General features: G+C 43.0%; 1 protein-coding gene across 5 annotated transcripts in view; it reads left to right on the forward strand.

The window, feature by feature from the left end:
* The first annotated feature begins 12,078 nt into the window (after positions 1 to 12,078).
* Positions 12,079 to 23,387, forward strand: part of DYM (dymeclin) — a 419,774-nt gene continuing 408,465 nt past the window's right edge. For all 5 annotated transcript variants that reach the window (XM_032422734.1, XM_032422732.1, XM_032422736.1 and 2 more), the window contains exon 1: positions 12,079 to 12,374. The gene's annotated coding sequence lies outside the window, so the exon portion shown is untranslated. The remainder of the gene's footprint in view (positions 12,375 to 23,387) is intronic.

The following is a 23,387-nucleotide window of genomic DNA, read 5'->3' on the forward strand; positions in this document are numbered from 1 at the left end:
GTTTAGTCTGTGGTTCTTTTTTTCCTTTACAGTTTAAATATTTAAAACATATTTTTTGCCACATCAGAAAGCAGAATTATAGTGTGATAGCATCTGGATAGTTGTGAAACAACAATCTTTTTTTTTTTTTTTTAAAGAGTAGATTGTATCCATTGTTGTTGCATAACAAGACACTCCAGAATTTAGTGGTTTTTAACACGGGACTGGGTAGTTCTTTGCTGCTCTGGGTCTCCATATGGTCTTTCATCCCTGGGCTGCTTCACATTAGTGTAGGGATGTATAAATATTCAAAGATGATGAGCCTTATCTTAATATTGTATGTTTATTCCCTATGGGGTTAGAAGGAGCGGTTAAAAGGAAGTCCTGCTCTTGAAGTCCTCGGTCCTAACTGAGGCTCTATTAAGCTGCATGTATGGTCAAGTCATTGATTAATCCTGGATTTCGTTTGATACAGATCAGTAGTTTTCAGTTTTTCTGCTCCAACCCACCTGAAGGATAAAATCAGTCCCCTTTACTGACTATATTCAGTTGATTAGGTTGTGGTGGGTTTTTTTTGCACAGGATAGCCTCTGATTAGGCTTTTTTTTTTTTAAGGTATAAAAATTATATTATAAAAATAGGAGATGTTGGGACACTTGGCTGGCTCAGTCAGTGGAGCTTACAGCTCTTGATCTCAGGGTTGTGGGTTCAAGCCCCACGTTGGGTGTAGAGATTACTTAAATACTTAAAAAAAAAAGTTGTTCATAGTAAAAGAATGCAAGAGCAAGTTAAAGGAACAGTTAATGTTCTTTCTTTACCCTTATTCTAGCTCCACAGATGTAACCACTGTTAGTTTTCTGTGTACCTTCTACCAACTTTTTAAAATTTTTTTTTAAGTAGGCTCCACACTGGGTGTGGTGTCCAGTGTGGGGCTTGAACTCAGGATCCTGAGATCAAGCAAGACCTAAACTGAAATCACGAGTCAGACATTTGACTGACTGAGCCACCCAGGTGCCCCTCTAACAACTTTAATTTGTTTTTATTAAATATATCATTTTTATTTATTTATTTAAGATTTTATTTATTTGACAGAGAGAGACACAGCGAGAGAGGGAACACAAGCAGGGGGAGAGGGAGAAGCAGGCCTCTCGCGGAGCAGGGAGCCCGATGTGGGACTCGATCCCAGGACCCTGGGACCATGACCTGAGCTGAAGGCAGACACTTAAAGACTGAGCCACCCAGGTGCCCCTGAATACACCATTTTTAAAAAATCATAATATTGTAAGGCTTATAATGTCCGTACTCCCTTAGTCCCCAAAGGCGTTACTCATTTAGCTGTTGCTGTGTCTTCTCTTTTATCTCCGTATTTCTAAATAATACATACATATATGCTGCTATTTTTGGAGTTGTCAGCTCTTACTGACTTTCTGCCATGGTTCAGATACAGCTCTCTTACACTGTAAGCCCCTCTACGTCTCCCACACCTCCTCCTAATTATGTTTTTGTAAATTTGAGTTATCATTAATTAGTATATCATCATGACTGCACCATCTGCCGTCCATTTGCCTTCCAAATCTGCTGCCTTTACCCTACTTTGCTGCCCAAGAAACTGTATGAACTACATCAACAGACTTCCCCTGACCTCTAGATTCTGTTGGGTTTCGCCAGTGGGGATCTGTAGCAGGAGATGGGAAGGTAGGAGGAAGGGAAGGAAGGTGGGAGGTCAGGGTATTTATTCCCTCTGCTGCCTCCCTTCAGGTCCCCTTCAGGTCAATTGTGTTCCTCAGCCAAAAGTCCCTGCACCTCCAAGTTGGCCAACTGCGTGTGACTCCTTTCAGTTTCCACTAACCTCTCCCTCACCTTGTCCTTTTGGGCCTGATGGGGTGATAGCATCTCTTACTGCTGGCTCTGGGTTACTGCATTATCTCAGGGGTGCCATCTGCTTTCTGGGACACTAATACAATGAGCATGCAGGAACTCCTCACTGTGTAGGGTATGTGTGTAGTAGTCTCCCCTTATCTTCAGCTTCTACAATTTCTGTTACCTGCAGTCAACCAAAGTCTGGAAGCAGATGATCCTCCAGATGTATGGTCAGGTCAACAGCAGCCTAACACTACATCACAATGCCAACTCCTTCACCTAACTTCAGCTCAACATGTAGGCATTTTAACCTCACATCCTCACAAGGAGGAGGATAGGTACAGTTCAGTAAGATATTTTGAGAGTGATCACATTCACAACTTGTTACAGTAGGTGATAATTGTTCTATTACTGTTAATCTCTTACTGTGATTTAAGTTTTTATTTTCAAAAATTTTTTTCATTGGAGAGCAGGGGGAGGGAGAGGGTGAAGCAGACGTCCCCCTGAGCAGGGAGCCCAATGCGGGGCTCCATCCCAGGACCCTGGGATCATGACCTGAGCCGAAGGCAGACACTTAGCTGACTGGGCCATCCAGGCGCCCCACTCTGTCTGATTTATAAATTAAACTTTATCATAGGTATGTATGTGTAGGACAAAACAGTACGTCTAGGGTTCGGTGCTATCCACGGTTTCAGAAATCCACTGTGGGTCTTGGAACATATCCCCCACGGGTAAGGGGGGACTACTGTAGCATGGTTGTGTTTCCTTTCACATACAAGCATTGCTTTCCCGGAGTTATTAATTACCTTTTTCTCCCCACGTACTTCCTCTCCTGACTGGTTGTTGCAGAGGCCTGATGCGCAGGGGCAGTTCTTGGGACTCTCCTTTACCACTCCTGTGCTGCATCTCTCTTTTTTTTTTTTTAATTTTTTTTATTGTTATGTTAATCCCCATACATTACATCATTAGTTTTAGATATAGTGTTCCATGATTCATTGTTTGTGCATAACACCCAGTGCTCCATGCAGAACGTGCCCTCCTCAATACCCATCACCAGGCTAACCCATCCTCCCACCCCCCTCCCCTCTAGAACCCTCAGTTTGTTTTTCAGCGTCCATCGTCTCTCATGGTTCTTCTCCCCCTCCGATTTCCCCCCCTTCATTCTTCCCCTCCTGCTACATTCTTCTTCTTTTTTTCTTTCTTAACATATATTGCATTATTTGTTTCAGAGGTACAGATCTGAGATTCAACAGTCTTGCACAATTCACAGCGCTTACCGGATGTGCTGGATCTCTTGATTCCTGGATCCCACATCCTCTTTCTTCGTTTATGCTCTCATTTTTTCTGTAGCACACCAGTTTTCTAATTCAATATTCTTTGAGTTTGAGTGTGAATAATTTAAAAAGTTCCCTGGATCATCCCAGTTCATGTAAACCCACCTTCCTAAGAATTGCTGGTCTTCTGAGGCCTTTGCCCCTTCTAACAGTCTCACACTCAAGCACTGGTTCCCAGTCTTGTGTTTTACACACTAGTAAAAAAAAAAAAATTTAAAACGGTTGAGGGGACTGATACACAGTTGACAACTTTATTTGGCCCAAGAGTATTTTAAGAAGGTATATATCACCATTATTTCATAAGACATTTTGACACCAAAAGAATGAAAAAGAACACAAGAATAAAGGAAAACAATAGCCCATTAGTTTGAATAAATTTATGAAAAATTTTTATGGAAAATTCACTGTTTTGTCCATATTTTTCTTTTTTTTCTTTTTTAAAGATTTTATTTATTTGAGAGCATGCTCGTGAGCAGGGGGAGGGGCAGAGGGAGAGGCACAAGCGGACTCCCCACTGAGTGCGGAGTCCCAGTGTGGGGCTCCACATGGGGCTCCATCCCAGGATCCTGAGATCACAACCTGAGCCAAAGTCAGATGCTTAACCAACTGAGCCACCCAATCGCCCCTTTATTTTTCTTTTTTATAGTTGATTGGTAAAAACTTGTCACCTACCCTTGGACTGGATTTGGTAGCCAGTGTTTTATACCACATAAGTGTTGTCTTATCCCAAAATACCAGTCCTGCCATCTGTCAGTCATATTTCAGGGGTGCCTTTCTAGTAAAAGCTACTGTGTTAAACACTAATATCTGGTGCAAGAGTATTTCACACACATGATCTCATCTGATTTTTAGAAAACCTTGAAATCCAAAGAAATCAGAAAAAAGAGTTTAAAGATGTTACGTGGAGAGTCCAGGATTTCAAAACTATCCTCTTAGGTCTTAAAATATTGATCCCTTATGGAGCAATCACAGCTCCTAAGACCTGTAAGACCTCAGTGGGAACAACTGAGCAGAAATGGAGAGCGGAGTATGCACTGAGCAGTGTTTGTGGACCTGTTTTCAAGTTTCAATTTTGCTCGCCTTGCACCAGCATGACAGACTTACCTAGTTTTCAGTGGCTTGTTTTTGCTTTAGTTCATTTTAACAGCACTTCCGGTCTCTTTGTGAGACAGGCTCATTTTCCCAGCTAATTCTTCAAGGCTCTCCCGAAAGACTCGGGTTTCGTTACATTTTCTTCATTACTAAGCTGCCGTCCTAGGAAACACAGGTGAGTCAGCACTTCCTCCAAGTGATTACCCGTGGCCAGCTGGTCTATTCGACAGACTGATAGGATGGAAAAGAACTTTTTCAACCACTGATCTTAAGCCTTCTGAATGCTCTAAAGCTAAATGTCCTGAGTGCATTCATAATCAAAAGGAGAGAAGGTTCCTCGTAGTTTCCTCCCCAGGGAGCTACTGGCTTCCATCCTCAAAGCCTTATTCATTGACATGGTGACAGCTTCTTAAGAAGCAAAGACTGTGGGAAAACTTATGTGAAGCAAGAGGTTAAAATTAAGAAGGTAAGAAACTAGGGAAACAAGGGTCAGTGTGTGGTAGAGTAGTCACAAAATATACTAACCGCTCCAAATGTTGAACTGGTAGGGAATTTTGAGTACATCTAGGCCAATGCTCTCATTTCTACTATGGTTAAGGGAGGTAGCCAAGATGCTAGAACAGGGCAAGAGTGGGGTCTCCTGTAGGACTGCTATGTAAAGTTGTGCTGAACGTGCACTGCCCAATTTCAGAGGGCACCATTCACATGGACAACAATGTAAATGATGCCCTTAGACCTATGCATTGCACATGCACAGCTGTAGACAGAAGTCCTGCATCCTGACTTGTAATTCAGCAGGTGAAGTTTCATTTGGTGTTTCCTTTGGTGTGTTTCCTTGGTGTGTTCCTTTTCTATCGCTGCATAACAAATTATCACAAATTTAGTGGCTTAAAACAGCACAAATTCATCACCTCACAGTTTTTGTAGGTCAGAAATTGATGTGGTGTGGCTGGATTCTCCGCTCAGGGTTTCACCAGGCTAAAAACATGATGTTGGCCAGGTCCACAGTTCTCATCCTGGCTCCCAGGCTTGCTGGTTGTCGGCAGAATCCATTTTCTTGCTGTTGTAGGACAGGTCCTGGTTTTTCTTCTGGTCAGCTAGGGCCCACTCTTAGCTCCTAGAGGCTGCTTGTAGTCCTTGGCACATGACTCCTAATCCACTATGACTGGTATTCTTACAAAAAGGAAATTGGGACACAGAGACACATGCACGCAGAGAGACTACCACAAGAAGAGGAAGGCAGAGATTGGAGTGACCCTTCTACAAGCCACGGGACTCCAAAGATTGCCAGGAAACCGCCAGATGCTAGCTGGGGGGCACGGAACAGATCCCCCCTCATGGCCTCTGCAAGAACCAACCTTGCCAACACCTGGATTCCGGACTTCTGGCCTCCAGAACTACAAGACAATAAATATCTATTGTCGAAATCACTCAGTTTGTGGTACTTTGTCAGAGCAACCCTAACTGACACAGCCAGGTTTTGCTGTCCATTTTGGTTGGAAAGACAAAATAACTCTGCGGACGTGGGCGTGGATCTCCACGTACTGCGGGTGTTAGTCGAACGAGCTCGGAGGGGGCCTTTTCCGGCGAGTAAGCGTGGGCTCTGCAGCCAGACGGCCTGGGTTCGGGTTCGGGTTCGTATCGTCACTTGCCAGTTTTGTGACGTCCGGGAAGTCTATTTAACTTTGGGCTGTAAAATGGGGATGATAACGTACCTATTCCGGAGGGTCGTCATGACCAGTGAGTTAATACACCTGCAACTTTAGAACCGTGTCTGGCCCGGGCAGCTGTTTTCCAGACTAATTCATTAACTAATATTAGTTAGTGACTCACCCTGATGTGTCCCCAGCGGGAGGGAGACTGACGACTGCCACGCGTGCTGCCTGCTCCCCTGGCTTTGTCCCTCCGACAGCTCCTCCGGAGGGCGGCCTGGGGGACTGTGGCGGTCCGGCAGCCCCAAGCCCTTCTCCCCGGGCTCAGCCTCCGAGCTCCGGGGGAGGGAAGGTGAACGGGGACCCCGAGGCACAGGTGTGTCGCTGAGCTAGGGGAGGGCTTGGAGGGCCCGGAGAGGTCATTGTGAGCCTCTCCCTCGGCCAGCGACAGCCTGGAGCGGAGGAGTCGCTGCCTTTGCAGCGTCAGGCCGTCGGCGGCGGAGTCTGACTGAGTGCGACCGGCCGGCATTCCTGCGGCTTCCGTGAGGCCTTAGAGCTCCATGCGGTCAGCAGCGCCCTGCCTGTGTGTCCTCGGCCGGACCCTCGCGCGTCCCTGGCACTCAGCTCCTCGTCTCTCCAGTGAAGGGCCTTGGTTAATTGCCAATGTTCCTTCCCAGCTGTAATCTTTTTCTTTCTTTCTTTCTTTCTTCTTTCTTTCTTTCTTTCTTTTCTTTCTTTTCTTTCTTCCTTTCTTTTTTTTTTAAGATTTTATTTATTTATTTGAGAGCAAGAGAGCGAGAGCCCAAGCAGGTGGGGGGAGGGGCAGAGAGAGGGAGAAGCAGGCTCTCCGCTGAGCAGGGCCCCGGGACTCCATCCCACGACCCTGGGGTCATGACTTGAGCCAAAGGCAGATGCTTAACCAACTGAGCCCCCCAGGCGCCCCCCAGTTGTAATTCTGACTACCTGTTCAACTAGACTCAGCTTGAACACATGTAGGGTTTAGAATCTCATGTTTCTCCCGGGTGGGCCATTTCACTATCAATAAGCTAACTTCCACTTAACAAACTATTGTGAAGTGCTTTCCAAGTCAGTAAGTACCCCTTTCTCACAGGGTTGTTTGGAGATTTAAATAACAGTGCACAGCTCATAACAGCCCATAATGTGAATTGCTATTTGTTAGTACCGATATCCTTGTCAGTAAGTTCTTATATGGAGCTGAAACCTGTATCCTCTCACTTCAAACCTTTGGTCCCAGTTTGGTTCTCGGGGGTGACACAAAATAAGTCTGGTCATGCCTCCTGAGAGCAGTTACTTATCTCAAGTCTTAGTCTGGTTGTTCATACTCAGTTCCTCCAGCCATTCTGTATCTGACAGGACTTCCAGATGTCTCACCAACCTGACTGCCCTGCCCAGATGATCTAGTTCTGGTTAATCTGTATCCCTCTTCAGAGGAATGCCCAGGGACTGGCAATGACAACATGTGAGTTGATTACCATCTGGACTATGCAGGTGAAATAACATTTATTTTAAAAAGGCATGTGGAGCACCTGGGGGGCTCAGTCGGTTAAGTGTCCAGCTCGATTTCAGCTCAGAGTCCTGAGATCGAGCCCTGTGTGCTCAGTGCAAATTCGACTTAGGATTCTCTCTCTCCTTCTCCTTCTACCCCTCCCCCTGCTCGCTCACTCTCTCTCTCTCTCTCTCTCTCTCTCTTAAATAAATAAATAAATAAATAAATAAATAAATAAATAAAATCTTTAAAGAGAAAGTCATGCTACATGCATTACTTAACTCTCATAGCAACCGTGAGATGTGAGTGGGGTATTACTGTCTTCTCTTTTACAGAGAAGAAAACTAGGCTCAGAGAAGTCAAGTAGCTGTTACGGACTGCGTGTTTGTGTTCCCCTAAAAGACATATATTTTAAACTAAACCCACATGGGGTGACATTAAGAGGTGGGCCTTTTGGAGGTAATTAGGTTTAGATCAGGTCATAAGGGTGGAGCCTCTGTGATGAGGCAAGTGTTTTTGTTTTTTAAATTTTTTTTAAGACTTTTTTTTTTGAGATAAGTGTTCCTATTAGAAGAAAGGGGAGCTTTCTTTCTCTACCATGTGAGGATACAATAAAAAGATGCTATCTGCAAATCAGGAAAATGCTGTCACCAGACGCTGGATCTGCCAGCACCTTGAGCTTGGACTTCCCACCTCCAGAACTGTGAGAAATACGTATCTGTTGTTTAAGCTACCCACTCTACCCTGCTCTGTTAAGAGCAGCCTGAACTGGCCAAGATGGTAGCTTTCCAAAATCATTCAGCTCATAAATTATGGAACCAGGGCTTAAATACAGATCTGACTCCAAAGTCTGCTCTTCTTTCTTAGGGCATTGAAAATCTGAGCACTGTTTTTAGAACAGGTTTGAAAATATAATCTCTAGGTAGTCTTGATCCTGCTTGTAGAGTGGCCTTCTGTTAGGTGTTGGTCCTTTTTGGTCCTTTAGGTTCTAAAAAGAGAGTCAGCCCCTAGTAAAACGTTTACTCAGTGTCCATAACCAAGACCATTTGATGGGTTGGAGAGCCATTATATTCCTAAAAGGCGTGGTGGCATTTAGCACTTCTGGAATAACGTCTTGTTGATTTATTTGTATTTTTTTAAAATGTATTTATTTGAGAGAGAGAGGGAGAGTGAGCGCAAGAGAGAGAGAGAGAGAGTACCAGCAGGAGGAAAGGCAGAGGGAAAGGGAGAAGCAGACTCCCTGCTGAGCAGGGAACCCAACGCAATATGGGGCTCGATCCCAGGACCCTGAGATCACAACCTGAGCTGAAGGCAGACGTCCAACCGACTGAGCCACCCAATCTTCTTGTTGATTTAGATCCGTTCTGTGTTTGGTTTTTGTTTGTTTTATTAACAAAGGAAATTTCAGTTTTGCAGATGTAAATCTTGTTATTAAGATGATGATGAAAATTCTGGTCCTGGTAGTCCCAGGTGATTAATTTTCACATTTATTTCTCAAAGAGCTGTTCCTTTGGGGCTGGATACCAAGTTGTGCTGGCTAATCTGGTCCTTCATGGCAATTTAACTCAATTTTTAATTGTATAATGCTTGTCTCCCCTACTGGACCTTAAACTTCTTGAGGTCAGGCTCAGGTCTGAAGCACAGTGCACACAGAATTGCTAAGTAAATATGTGTTGGATCATTGAGCCAAATGGACGTCCTCAATCAGGAACACCAGTCTTCGTTTCAAGTGTCTCTCTGAAAAGTCTCTGAGTAACGAGGGGCATGAAGACGTTATGCAGGACTGCAGTTTAAGACACCATAATCTTTCCAATGCCTCACTTGATATTTCACTGCCTGACTAGCTTTCCTGGGTAACTCAACATATTTCTGGATATAGTTGATTTTCATAATAGTCTAACCAAAATGTGCTGGGAAGGTATAAGTCTGCTGCTGCAAAATATAAAAATTGTATGCCTTCCAAAGCGAAGTATCGTTTTCTTTATACGTTTTCTGTTTTACAGTTACTTTCTAAGTAGGATGAATATTGGTACAGTCTCAGATTGAAAATGTGTTGGGAAGACAGGCAGCCATTTGGAAGTTTTCTTTCTTAATTAAACTTTATATTTTTGAATGTATTCATTTTGTATTGCTGCTGTAATAACTTACCACGGATTTAGTGGCTTAAAACAACACACATTTATTATCTCATAGTTCTGTAGCTCAGAAGTCTGACATGATTCTCACTGAGCTAAAATCAAGGTATTGGCAAGATTGGGTTCCCTTCTGGAGGCTCTAGGGGATAATCTGTTTCCTTGTCTTTTTCACCTTCTAGAGGCCACTGCATACATTCCCGGTCTCTTGCCATCTTCAAATGTCTGGTCCTCACATCACATCACTTGATCTTCTTACAGAGCCATATTTATTTATTTTTAAGGTGTATTTATTTATTTTAGAGAGAGTGAGAGAGAGTGCATGAGCAGGAGCGGGGGAGGGACAGAGGGAGAGGAAGAGAGAGAATCTCAAGCAGACTCCCTGTTGAGGGCAGAGGCTGATCCAGTTGCAGAGCCATATTTATGACTCTGTTGCTTTCCTTTCACTTGTCACTTTTGTGATTACATTAGGCCCACCCTGATAATCCTGGGTAACCTCTCTATTTGAAAGTCATCTGATTAGCAACCTAATGCTATCTGCAACCCTTTGCCATGTAACCTGACATAGTCATAGGTTTAGGGGACTAGGATGTGGATGTCTTCAGGGGGACCATTATTCTGCCTACCACATGGAATAATTTTAGATTTACAGAAGAGTTGCAAAGTACAGAGAGTTCCTGTATATCCTTCACCCAGTTTCTTTTAATATTAGTATCTTCTATAACTGTAACACATTTGGCAAAACTAGGAAATTAACATTGGTACAATACCCTTAACTAAACTCCAGACTTCATTTGGATTTCGTAAGTTTTCCCACTATTGCCTTTTTTTTTGGTTCTAGGATCCAACCAGGACACCCAGTCGCATTTAGTGGGTTTTCATGACTTTCCTGCTAGTGTTTCTGCACCAACTAGACACTGATGTAATCAAGTCAGTCAAAGTTATCATGATAGTGGTTCTGGCAGTGTTGAGAGATGGTGACCAAGATAATACTTAGCACCTTACATGTACAATAAAAAGTTTGTGAGGGATTGCTACCCCAACTCATGCTTCATATATTGGGAAAACCATTCCTAATCTAACACTCTGATTTATGATGATTGCCTAGCAGCATTATGACATTTACTGAGGAACAGTGGTAAGACCCTTTTTATTTCAAGCTATCCAAAAAATATTAAAAATGGGGGGGGCATTAAACTTTAATAACAGGTTTGCCTCAGCTAGAATGGATAGTTTCTTGGTCTATAAAGCTAGTTCTGAAGAGAGGCTCACATTTATTTCTAGATCATTTTGGGGTAGGGAGAGGGTATAATTTTTGGTTCCGGCAAAAATATTAAGCACTTTGAGTTTGGTTTGGGGGCCTCTCTTTTCACTAAATTTTAAAAACAAAAATTATTAAACTGTACACGTAACTCATATTCATCGCAGGAAAAATAGGAAACAGGGAAAAATGGAATTTAGTCACATAGGATCTCATTCCCCAAAGTTTGTAATTAATATTCTGATAGCCTTTTCCCCCCTTTGTGTGTGTGTACACATATATAGTAAACATAAACATAATTCATTTATGAAAATTGGGTATTATACATACTGTTTCCGCTGGATATATCATGAGTGTGTATCCCTAGTATTCTTTAGAATGGCTACATAGTAGTGCCCACCTCTTTTCAGCAAGACTCCCAGGTATCTTGTGTTTTAGTATGTTTTCCTGAAATAATCCTGCAAGCTCGGGGAATTTTTTGGCAACAGATGCTAGAAAAGTATATGGAAGATCTGTGTGGTACTTCTCAGAGTACATTTGACACACTGATTGTAAAACAGAAGTAATAGTGATATCTATCCCAGTGTTACTGGAGAAACAATAATGCATAGCACATAGAAAACAACCCATAATGTGACTTGTTAATTATTGTTACTGATTCGGCAATAGTCCGGTATGAGAAGAATTATCACCATCATCTTGTATGTATTTAAGACGAGGAAACTGATGAGAAAAACTCAAAGACGTATGTCAGTCTGGTAACTTCAGCTCATTTGACTTCAAATTCTCTGGGCTTTGCACTGAATCGAAACTCTTTCCTATGGGAGCTGCCCTTTCTGTAAATAGTGCAGTTAGTTACAGACCTACTACCTGCCTCCATTAAAAATTACTTTCTGAAAGTCAGCTCTCGACAAAAGGGTTTCAAAAGAATAAAGATAAAAATAAAGAATAACACACCCAAAGATACATTATTTTCCTATTTCCAATTTCTCAGAGCCCTACAAGGAACGGCTTGGCTTTGGGATGGTTATCCAAGTTGGAATAAACAGGGGCCTTAACAAAGCTAAGCCACCAGAACTACTGGTGTGGGGTGAGCTTAACCAGCTGAGCCACCCAGGCGCCCCGCGATGAGTAAAACGGATTAGCCGCTTCTCGAATTTGCCACGTGGCTTTGCCGTTGCCCTGGACGCACTAGGAGGGGGGAGAAACGCCTAACGTCTGAAGGACTACATTTCCCAGAAGTCTGCGCGCTGCGCGCCACGTGACCGTCGGCCGAAGCGCGCCCGGCCGTTCGGTCCCCAGCCGCGTTCTCGGCCGCTTCCCTCTTCTCTCCCCGCCTCCCAGCCTCCGCACGGACGCTGCCGGGGCGGGAGCCGAGCCGGAGTCGAGCGGGAGCTGGAGCCGGAGCCGCAGCCGCAGAGACGTGGAAACATGGAGGCCTGAGCCGGCGTGCGCCACCCTGGCTGCGGCGGCGACGGCGGCTTCTTCCGATCCCCCTCTGCCACCCGCTCCTGTGTCGGTGGAGCTGGAAGCGGATCTGCCCTCCGGCTGAGACAGGTGGGCTGTGGCGCCGCCCCCAGCGGAACGGCCCTGGAAGCCTGGCGGGGCCCCCAGCCCCTTGTCCGAGCGGGTTTGCGGACACCCTCACCTCCCGTCGGCGGGACAGCTCCGCCGGGGCGGGAGAGAGGGTCCTTTCCTGCCCGTGGGGGACTGGGCCACCCTGGAGGGGCAGTGCCTGGGCCGCGAGACCCGCCCGCATCTTCCCCCGCCCCCTTCCAGGGCACAGTGGCACTGAGAGGGTGGGGGCGTGTGTTAGTCAAGAGTGAGAGGGACCTCTATCCGAGTCTAGTGTTAAGAGTTGGGGGGATACCAAAGAGCAGGTAGATAGAGACATCGGGAGATGGGGCGATGTTGGTCTGACAAATGGGCGTGTAATGGGCAGGGTGAGCAATTGTGTTGATTTTCTTTTTCATTTTTTTTTTTTTTTTTTTTTACGTACACGTTGTTACGGAGAAGTAGTTCACATACCATAAAATTCATCCTTTAAAATCACAATTAAAGTATAATTCAGTGGTTTTTAGCATATTCACAGGGTTGTGCAGCTATCTAATTCCAGAATATTTTTGTTGCCCAAAAAAGAAACTCGTACCCATTAACAGTCACTCTTTATTTCCCCCTTTCCCACTTCCTGGCAACTAGCAATTGTGTTTTAACCGAAAGGGTGGGAAGTTAGCCCAGGTGTTTGAGAGCTGGTGGCAGTAGTGGGTGATAAAGCTGATCGCAGAAAGTACTGAACTGGGGTAGAGGAGTGATGGGGTGATTGTGATAGGGCCGGCAATGGGGTACACAGAATGGACGGAATAGGGGTTTAGATGGAGTGGGACCCCTGAAAGGGGAGAGGGGAGGTTGGAGGGAGAGGTATGTAGAGAGAAGCTTCTGTGTAGACAGGGGTGTTGGAGGCCGTGGAGGGGAATGTGATCTTACAGAGGAACCCAGGCCTTTGGTCTGACGGGTAGAGGGCACAAGAAAGGAACTGGAGGTGGAAGGGAAGAGATCTAGAGGAATAGGGGAATGGTTGCTGCCGAGCATGAAATTTGTGAATATATAGATTTCTAGAATGATTATTCTTGCTTTGTAATTTTTATCATAGATAATTCTCTTGGCAACTCAGAGTGGCCAAGTATAAATATTCCCATTCTGCAGATGAAGAACCAGGCTCTTAGAGGTTAAGTGACTTGCTGAAACTTTTAAGGTTAATAGGGTAAAATGAGTTGGGGATTAAAGAATAATTGATTAAACTATAAGTTGCAGGTGCTTGAGTGGCAGAGATTTGAGAGGGGCAATGTCACAGGAAGGAGATTCAACTGTTAAATATATTGAGTCTGTATTATTATGATAGAATCCAAGGACTTTGTTTTTGTAACTTTTAAATACAGAACAGTTTAAATATTGAAATAATTTTAATATCCCCCCATGTATCCATTACCCAGCTTCAACAATTAGTAACTCAGGCTAATTTACTTTCAACTACTCCCTTATCCATTCCTATCCCCGCTCCCAACTATTTTAAAGCAGATCATAGGCATACTATTTCATCTGTAAATATTTGAGTGTGTATCTGTAGAAGGTTGAGTCATTCTTTTTAATATGCCCACATTACTATTATCACATCTAAAAAAATTAATAGTAAGCTCTTAATATCAATATTTAGAAGGACTTATTTTTAAAAACGTAGCATCCATTTGATACAAGGGAATTACACAGTGCAAACACTTTGATGTTTGACTCCCTAAAAAACATGGTATAATTGTTTCCTGTTTTTTTCCCAGTTGATCCTGTAACCCTGTTTCATTTTCTTGGTTGATATGGTTCATCCTTCTACAAAAAGTTCAAAGAATTGTCACTTATTGTCACTTTGGCATTTTAATTGATGGAGTTTTCATGAGAGCAGGAGAAAAACAGAAGTGAGATACCACATGTGCAAATTTTAAAAAAGTGAAATATACATGCACAAATAACTATGTCTCCTTGCTCTAAATATTTGGGCAATTTGATTATACTTTTGTAGATACTTTCACATGTTGTTAGAAGTTGTTTACTACGTATTAGTTTTTTTTTTTTTTAAGATTTGTTGTAGAGAGAGAGTACAAGGTGGGGGAAGGAGGGACAAGGGGGAGGAAGAGGGACAAGCAGACTTGGCACTGAGCGCAGAGCCCCAAGCGGGGCTCGATATCAGGACCTTGAAATCATGATCTGAGCTGCCACCCAGGCACCCTGTGTGTGTTAGTTTTCTATGCCTACTTAACAAGTTACCACGAATTTAGTATCTTAAAACAATACAAATTATTTTAAAGTCCTGTATTTTGAAGTCCAAAATGGGCCTTACTGGGCTAAAATCAGTGTGTCAGCAAGGCTTTGTTCTTTTCTGGAGGTTTCTAGGGGAGAATCTGTTTCCTTGTCTCTTCCAGCTTCTAGAGGCCACCGCTATTCCTTGGTTTGCAGCCCTCGTGCTCCATCTTCAAAGCCAGCATCTCTTCGTCCATTCTGTAGTAGGTCTCTGATCACTGCTGGGAAAGGTTAAGGACCTGTGTGGTAAGATCAGGCCCACCTGGATAAGTCAGGAGAATTTCCCCCATCTCAAGGTCCTTAACTTAATTATAGCTGCAAAGTCCCCTCTGCCGGGTAAGATAACACTCACAGGTTCCGTAGATGAGGGTATAGACATCTTCGGGGGCTATTATTCTGCCTACCATGTTTTGGAACATTTTGCTGAGACTTCCTAGGTGAAGTGACTTCCTTTGCTGCTACAAATTCAATGTGTCATCTTTCACTTTAGGTAATGGGTATGGTTAACGATGGAGAGGACCACTCCATTTTCCTTTTTAGTGACTATGACAAACATGGGAAATACCTGTGTGCTTGCAGTGTAGGTTTTGGTAAAATGAGACCTTTAAAAGTGATTAAGCATAAAAGCAATGTGACAACATGTAAAGTCTTTATTTCATTTTGGTCTCCTTATATTTATGTTTTTTAAGTATTGTATACTTGTAATCAGAGTGTATGTAATGCTCAGCATCCACTGGGGCAGTGATGGTTCCTGCGTTCCTGTTGAGAGATCCCTCTGTCCCAGTGGGTGATTGAGGCACCCCCAATTCAACAGGAAGACTCTTTTTTTTTTTTTCTTTTATTTTGGAGAGAGGGAGTTGCGGGGAGGGGCAGTGGGACAGGGAGGGAGAGAGAACCTCAAGCAGACTCCATGCGCAGCGTGGAGCCGGACACAGGGCTCGATCTCACGACCCTGAGATCACGACCTGAGCTGAAATCAAGAGTCGGATGCTTAACTGACCGAGCCACCCAGGCTCCCCCAGAAAAACTCTTAAAGTGAGAAAATGTGCAGGAAGAATGAGCTCCTGACAGACTTGGGCTTGAGGCCCCTTCTCAACTTTTTTTTCTGTGACCTGGTTGGTTGAAAACGGCTTGTGAGCCTGAATAGGTGAGGGGCCAGATGTCTTTTGCTGCTCATCCTTTCCCAGGACGGAGAGAAGACGGAGTCTTGGAGGTAGACAGGACTTAGGAAGTCCTCTAGTCTGGTATGCTGCTTCCCGAGGGGGTTCCACATTCCACCTTAGCTCTCAAGGCCTGGACTGTGGCCAGGTGTGAAGGTCCTGGCCCTGATGATGGTGTGTTTCAGCGTACCACTTCTCAGTTAAGTGTAAGGGGAATTGTTCACTCTCTGCTCCCGCCTTTCAGCTTGTTTCGCCTTGGCAGGTTCTTCGTGGAGTTAATGCTCCGAACTTCTACTTAAAAACTGCATGTAAACAGTGTGTAAGTTATCTACCGGTTACTTATTTCTAGTCAAAATAACCTAAGCTAGTAGGGTTGAGAACAACTTTACAAATAGGTCTTATTTACTAACATATTTTGTTCTTTTTTTCATTTCTTTAAGGAAGTTTGGTTGGTACTTTTTGATCTTCTCTAATTTTTATCATATTCTTTAAATATGCAGATACCACGCCGGGGTTGCGGGCTTGGGGTGGGGCCGGGTGTGTGGACAAAATGGGTAAAGTTGGTCAAAAGGTATAAACTTCTAATTATAAGTCGTGGAGGTGTAGTGTGCAACATGGCGACTATAGTTAATAATTATTGTATATTCGAAATTTGCTAACAGATCTTTTAAGTTTTCATCATAAGAAAAAATTGTGATTATGTATGGTGATGGATGTTAACTAGACTTAATTGTGATCATTTTGCAATATACGCATATGGAACATTATGTTGTACACCAGAAACTAACATAATGCTACATGTCAGTTATATCTCAACTTACAAACAAAGCAGGGGTGCCTGTGTGGCTCGGTTGGTTAAGCGTCCGGCTCTTGGTTTCGGCTCAGGTCATGATCTCAGGGTTGTGAGATCAAGCCCCATGCTGGGCTCCAGGCTCAGTGTGGAGTCTGCTTGGGTTTCTTTCCCTCTTCCTCCCCCTCTGCCCCTCCCCCAGCTGGCACACACCGCACTGTCTCTAAAATAAATAAATAAATAAATGCAGACACTAAAAGTGGCTGTTAATTCTCCAGTAAGGACACTGGAAGAATTAAACACTACACATTTTGTGTGTCATATGACTCATAATTTCTTTTTTAGATTGATTCAGTCACTGAATCTTAACAATTCCTTCAGAATATCTCTTGCAACCCTTCACCTTAGAATACCTTTTTTTTTTAAAAAGATTTATTCATTTATTTTAGAGCGTGCATGCGCCGGAGCAGAGGGAGGGGCAGAGGGGGAGAGAGAATTTTAAGCATACTCCCTGCTGAGTGCGGAGCCCAACTCAGGGGCTCAATCTCATGACTCCTTGTTATGGTAGATGAGGTGCTCTTCCTCTTCCTCCCCTCTCTTCCAGCCCTTCCAGTAGAGATACGTGAGAATTCTTGGCTAATTTAGTGCTCAGTGTTTACATTGCTAGGAGTATGTAAGTAGTGCTCACTGCTGAGCTGAGTAATTTACCTGGTTTCCCTGCTCCCCACCCCCATTTGCTTATGTTTTCATGAACATATTACTAATTTTTACGAAATACTTTGAAAGGCCTGTGGGGATTAGGGCCCAGGAAACTGATGCAAGATGTTGCTGTGGCCACTGCTTTTGCTGTGAGCACAGAATTGTTTGGTCCCCATTCCAGAGGCTTCATGGCTTTGTTAGTGTGCGTGTGAGATAAAATCTCAGATGCTTCACACCCAGCTCGACAGTGTCTTGACTTAACACCCCTCTGTTTTGTTCGTGCTTGCTTTTTGGAGCTCCTGTTACTAATATATTAAGACCTTCTATCTAAGTGGGTCTTCTAAGCTTACATTTCCTGTTTTCCATCTGTTTGTCTCTTGTTCTTTATTATGGGAGTTTCTTTGACCTTATCTTCTTTCTGTCCAGTTTTTAAAACAACTTTTCAAGTATCTTTTCTTGTCCTTTGACTGTTTCCTTTTTTGTGACATCTTGTTCTTGGTTCATGGAAGCAATGTGGTATAGTGGTTTCTGTACCCAGCCTGCCTAGGTCTGAAACCTGGTACGCCACTTTCTAACTCTGTAGTCTGGAGCAAGTCACTTAATCTTTCTTTGCCTCAGTTTATTTATCTAGGCCAAAAGTTGGCATATATTTGTGTAAAGGGCCAGATTGTAAATATTTTAGGCTTTGTGGGCCAAGAGGTAAAACAAAGAATATTATACAGGTACTTATGTAACAGGAGAGAAAAAATTTCAACAAGTTTTTTACTGATGAAATTCAAAATACAATAGGATAATGGTTGAGAATAGGTTTTTTATAATAAGGTTTGCTAATGAGAAGAATGAAATCTCTTTTTGGAGGAGAGGGGATAACATTTTATCTAACAGGGTATCTTTAAACCTCAGTCAAAATTGATCACAAATGTTCATATTTAACGTTGGTTTGTAATGAGATTTTTTTCTCTTTGATCTTTGACAGTATCTTTTTACATGGTACCTCCAAATACTGATGCCAATCCATGAACATATGGTTTTAGTGGAGCATATTTATTGCTTGGAGACGGTATCTATAGAATTCTGCTAGATTCTTTTCTTGATAATTACCTTTTAGCAAATCATCGCATTGCCCACCAATCACTTCCAATTGAGGGTTAGGTGGAAGCTTCTTGTTGCACAGTTAAATGGTTTTTGAAATGTGGAACTTGTATTGAGGTCTGAAAAATGCTGGAACTGTAGTTTTATTTTGGAAAATATATCTATTGCACATTTGTGTGGCATTGGAGATCTCGCATCTCATTTTAATTTTTTACAGCATGCAAAGTGTGTAAAGCAGCTTGACATCACTTGTGATTCGGTGTCCATTGTCCTCGAAATGACTAGCTCAGTGTAGGTTTTGCATGGAAGCGCTTTTGGCCTTTTAATTTTAGATTGAACTCATTGTGAAATATTAGCAAATCTGCAGCAAAAACAAATTTTCAAGCCATTCAGTGTTCAATAATAGTGGCTGAGGGAGGTTCTTCAGAAAAATTTTGTTCTCATCTCTGAGCTCGAAAAATTTCCATAAAACTATACCCTGGCTAAGCCATGGTATTGTGTGGTAGGACAGATCAGGATATGCAGCTTCTGTTTCTGACAGAATTTTCATGGAACTGATGATGGGTTAAGTTCATGAAAGTAATGAAGTTAACTCTTGTAACTGGTTCAATAACATATGATAGATTCTGATATTTTATGCCACCTTCCTGCTCATTGATCATGCAATGAATAACGAGTAGGTTTTAAACACCTTGCATTTTCACAAGGTTTGTAAATTTGTCCATCTAAGTTTCTTCTGCTTCACATGTATTTTTACCACCATCAGTTATTATGCATCTTAGCAGATTCCACTTCAGGCTGTACTGAATTAGTATTTTTCTCCACTTTTTTGGGAAAATATTCATAGCTGTAATTGTTCCATACAGACTGTTCTCTGTATTTTCATTGAAAGACAGGTCTGAAAGATGTTTCTTTTTTCTGGACGCATTTCTTTGGCTGCTGTAATCAAACACCATTCAGTTTAACTCATGATTGGTCCATGACTTTTCTTGTTTGGTTAACACATGAGCCATTTGGAACCTTACTTTGGTTGCAGCGTCATTTTTATTTTTTGTTGCTGGGAAGACACTCTGCTGTGATGAAATGTCGTGTTTTAGATTTGCTAGCCCTCCTGTTCATTGCTCTCATGAACTGGGAGTGCTCTGTGGTAGGGCCCGTCAGTCTGCTGTGATGAGTGCTCAGTTGGTAACGTCTTCCTGTATGGTGCCTGGGGAATAGTACGTGCTAAATAAATGTTTGCATTTATTAATGTTACTGGTTTACCTCTCTGAGGCTGTCTTATTTTTAAATTTTTTCTGAGAATCCTCTTTGGAATGTCTGAGAATTCCTGAGAATTCCTTTCTCTGGTTTATTTTGGTTTCTATATTTTGTGTTGGAGGCTTTCCTCACAAGTCTAATGATTTTTGGTTGTTCACTTGTTCACTTGTACTTAAGATTGGAAGTGGTTTGTGTGAGTGGATTTTGTTGAGTGGTGGGCATTGCTGGGGGTGGCAGGTCAGCTTTTGAAATGAGGGGGATCCCAGATGTCTGTTAACTTTTCCCTGGGTGCCCCTTCAGCTTCTCGTGAGAAGACTCATCCAGCCCCCTGCCTTGGAGGAGGGGAAGCCCACCATGTGCCTGCAGCAGGCACACTTGAACTTCATTCTCCTGTTCTCATCCTTCTTCTCATTACCCTCCCAGCCTGGGCTTTGGAGTCCAGTGTCTGCAGGCATATTTCTCCAGAGAGCACACACACGGTCTCCTGTGCGGTGCGGGGTTGGCGGGGGCCCACTTTATTTAGCCCCGCACCTTGCTCCTGTCTTCATGGTGCTTTTCCCCAGCTCTCTGGCCTTCGTGGGGTTCAATGGGGTGGATTGGCTTGCTTCTTTTTCAGGTCCCCTTTAGCAGGCACTTACACTGGGGCTCCCTCAGGTCTGCTGGTTCAGTTCCTACCCTCTGTCACCTTTCCATCTTCCATACCTCTTCTGATCTTCAAGAGCTTAATCTTTTTATTCTCATTACTTACATTTCGCTGAAGTGGAATACCTCAGGGTACTCAATATAGCACTTGGAACATAGTAATCTTTTAGAGAATGTTCTGTTACTTGGTGGACTGACGGCACCTGTGTGTTTAACATGTCCTTTGGCCAGTGACCATTGCCCCCTATTTCTCTAGTCTCCTGTTTCAACTGTGAGGTTTCGCCTTAAAGTCTCGAGTACAAATGAGGGGCATGCGTATTTTTTTCCTTTCTCAGGAAGCAGGCGATTGTGGAATATAGGTTATGATTAATGGATTCTCAGCCTAAGTTGGGACAAAGTACACTAGTGTGTCATTTGCATATTTTGAGGGTGTTAGGACAGAATTGGTTATGTATTTTTCAGATCCACTGATGTTTACTTTCCATTTAAGGCACATTGAATCAGGAGATAGCAAGTCAGTACACATAAAAGGAGATTTAATTTTATGTATATATCAAATATTTCATAAATATAAAATATTGAGCATACCAATTCCTATTCAGAGTATTGCTTTTGTTCATGACGGTAAAATTGACTTGGGGAAATAATTGACATGAAAAGTTAAATAGCAGTATGAGAGTCAGACAACAAACCAGGTATTACTGGAAGGCTCGCTGAAGTCCAAATGAGTGGTGAAGATAGAATGCTTTAGGACTACAGAGGAAAGAGAGAGCTCCTTCTGTGCTTAGTGAATAGGGTCGAAGGGGCTGTGGATCAGATGTGGTAGTGGGAGGCAGGCACAAATGGCAGAACAGAGGCGTGGATGAGCATGCTAGATGTTGAGAAGACTGCTTGCCTCTACTTTGTTATGACACTTATTTGCAAACTGAGGTTACAGACTACTTGTATCCAAATCAGTATGAATGCTTTTTAGAAAATGCAGATACTTGGGCCCTAACCCAACATTCTGAATCTTTGGGGCCCAGACATTTGCTTTTTTTTCTTTTTTTTTAAAGATTTATTTATTTGAGAGAGAGCACATATGCGAGAGTATGAGAGCTCGGGGTGGGGAGGGGCAGAGGGAGAGGGAGAGAGAGAATCTCAAGCCGACTCCCTGCTGAGCGCAGAGCCTGGCACTGGGCTTGATCCCATGACCCTGAGATCATGCCCTGAGCTGAAATCAAGAGTCAGAGGCTCAATTGACTGAGCCACCCAGGTGCCCCAGGCATTTGCATTTTTAACCACATACTCCTCAGGTGTTTTTATGTATGTTTAAGTTTGGGAACCACTGGTTTGGAGCATAGTTGGAAATAAAGTTGGAAAGTGAGCTTTCAGACTGGAATGTCTTAAATGTCAATATTGTACTCTGTTTTTCAGGTGATGAATCATTGAATGTTTTTGAGCTGGTGATTGAAGTGATGGAAGTGGTAATTTTACTGACATTAAAGATCTATTATATTTGACCTTTTATTTGGCTAGCATGCTCTGCCGGGTCCCTTCCTGAGTGCTTTGCATGCTGCCTCATCCTGCTTCATCCTCAGAAAATCTTACACGTTTTAAGTACTGTTTTTCCTATTATACAGTGGTGTTTTTAGGTCATGAAACAGAGATTCATCCTCACTCTACACAGACTTATTAGGGTCTGTCTCACACTAGAACCTTTGATCTTAATTGCAGCGTTGGACAGAAGTTCCTTTTAAGGATTAATGCAGTAGTGGAGTGTGCAGAGTGAATCCAGGCGAAGAGGTGGGAGGCAAAGAAATCCGGATACTGTTGCACTAGGTCATACGGGATTACAGGAGCCTGGCCTCGCATGGTGGCCGCAGGAATATAAAGGAAGAGGTGGATTTAAAAGATGATATTGTGGATGCTGTCGAAGAACCCACAGGACTTTTTTTCATTTTAATTTTTTATCGAAGTATAGTTAACATACAATACGTGAGTTTCAGGTGTACAGCATAGTAATTCGATGGTTATATATGTTATGAAATGCTCACTGTGCTAAGTGTAGTCATCATCTGTCGCCATGCAAAGTTCTTAAAATGTTATTGACTGTATTGCTGTACTTTTCATCCTCCCACAGGACTTAATGTCATTGGAGAGTCTCTTTAGTAAAGGGAAAGACCAGGGACTGGATTGGAATGGGTCAATTAGCTACATGGGCACGTTAGGGAATTAGATTGCCTGGGTACAAATCCTGGCTTTGTCACTTGTTATCTCTGGGACGTTGGGCAAATTATTTAACCCGTCTGTACCTTAGTTTCCTCATCTCTAAAATGAGAAAATTGTGTTCACCTCTAAGAGTTGTTAACGAGGACTAAATAAATGGACAGTTGTAGAGAACTTAGACTAGTTCCTGGCATATAGAACAGAGAAGTAAATTGGCTAAGAAGGAGCACCATTGCACGGGCTGTTTCCTCTGCCTCAGATGCACCTGTCTTTCCAGAGCTTCTCATGTATGGAGAACTCTGTGGTAATACCCCACGTTATAATCATTTTTTGGCCTGTTTGGCTCTGAGTTCATTAATGGCAGGGACCTGGTTTTATTCATTTTTGCATTTTCAGTACCCATCATAACACCCAGCATTTATAGCAAATGCGTGACAGGTGTCTGAGGAACAAATGTTAGCTTACGGGAGATCACTTGAGTCAAGAGTGCTGATAACATTGATAGAAATTGCGACTTCTGAAGGGTTGCTCCTTTGTGGGGCAAATGTTAAATTCTATTTTTGAATTTATGATAACAGCAAGACATCAGATTAAAATGTCTAGTTAGTAAACATTTATGCTTGGGTTTTGACTGAGAAGTCAAGATGAAGTGTTAGTCCTGGGATAGGTCTCACATAGGGGTGAAAGCACCAGCTAGAAGCATGTTCAGGTCCTTCCTGAAGGAGAGCATGTCCAGAGAACAATGCATTTATTTAGCTTTTTTTTACTTTAAATTATAATGTGTTTATAGTTTAAAAAAAAATCAGGCAGTACAAAAGGACTTAAAGTGAAAAGTCCCTTCCCTCCAGATTTCTAGTCCCATTCTTCAGGGGTAAT

Source organism: Phoca vitulina, unplaced genomic scaffold, assembly GCF_004348235.1.
Source record: "Phoca vitulina isolate PV1807 unplaced genomic scaffold, GSC_HSeal_1.0 scaffold27, whole genome shotgun sequence".
Classification (NCBI taxonomy): domain Eukaryota; kingdom Metazoa; phylum Chordata; class Mammalia; order Carnivora; family Phocidae; genus Phoca; species Phoca vitulina.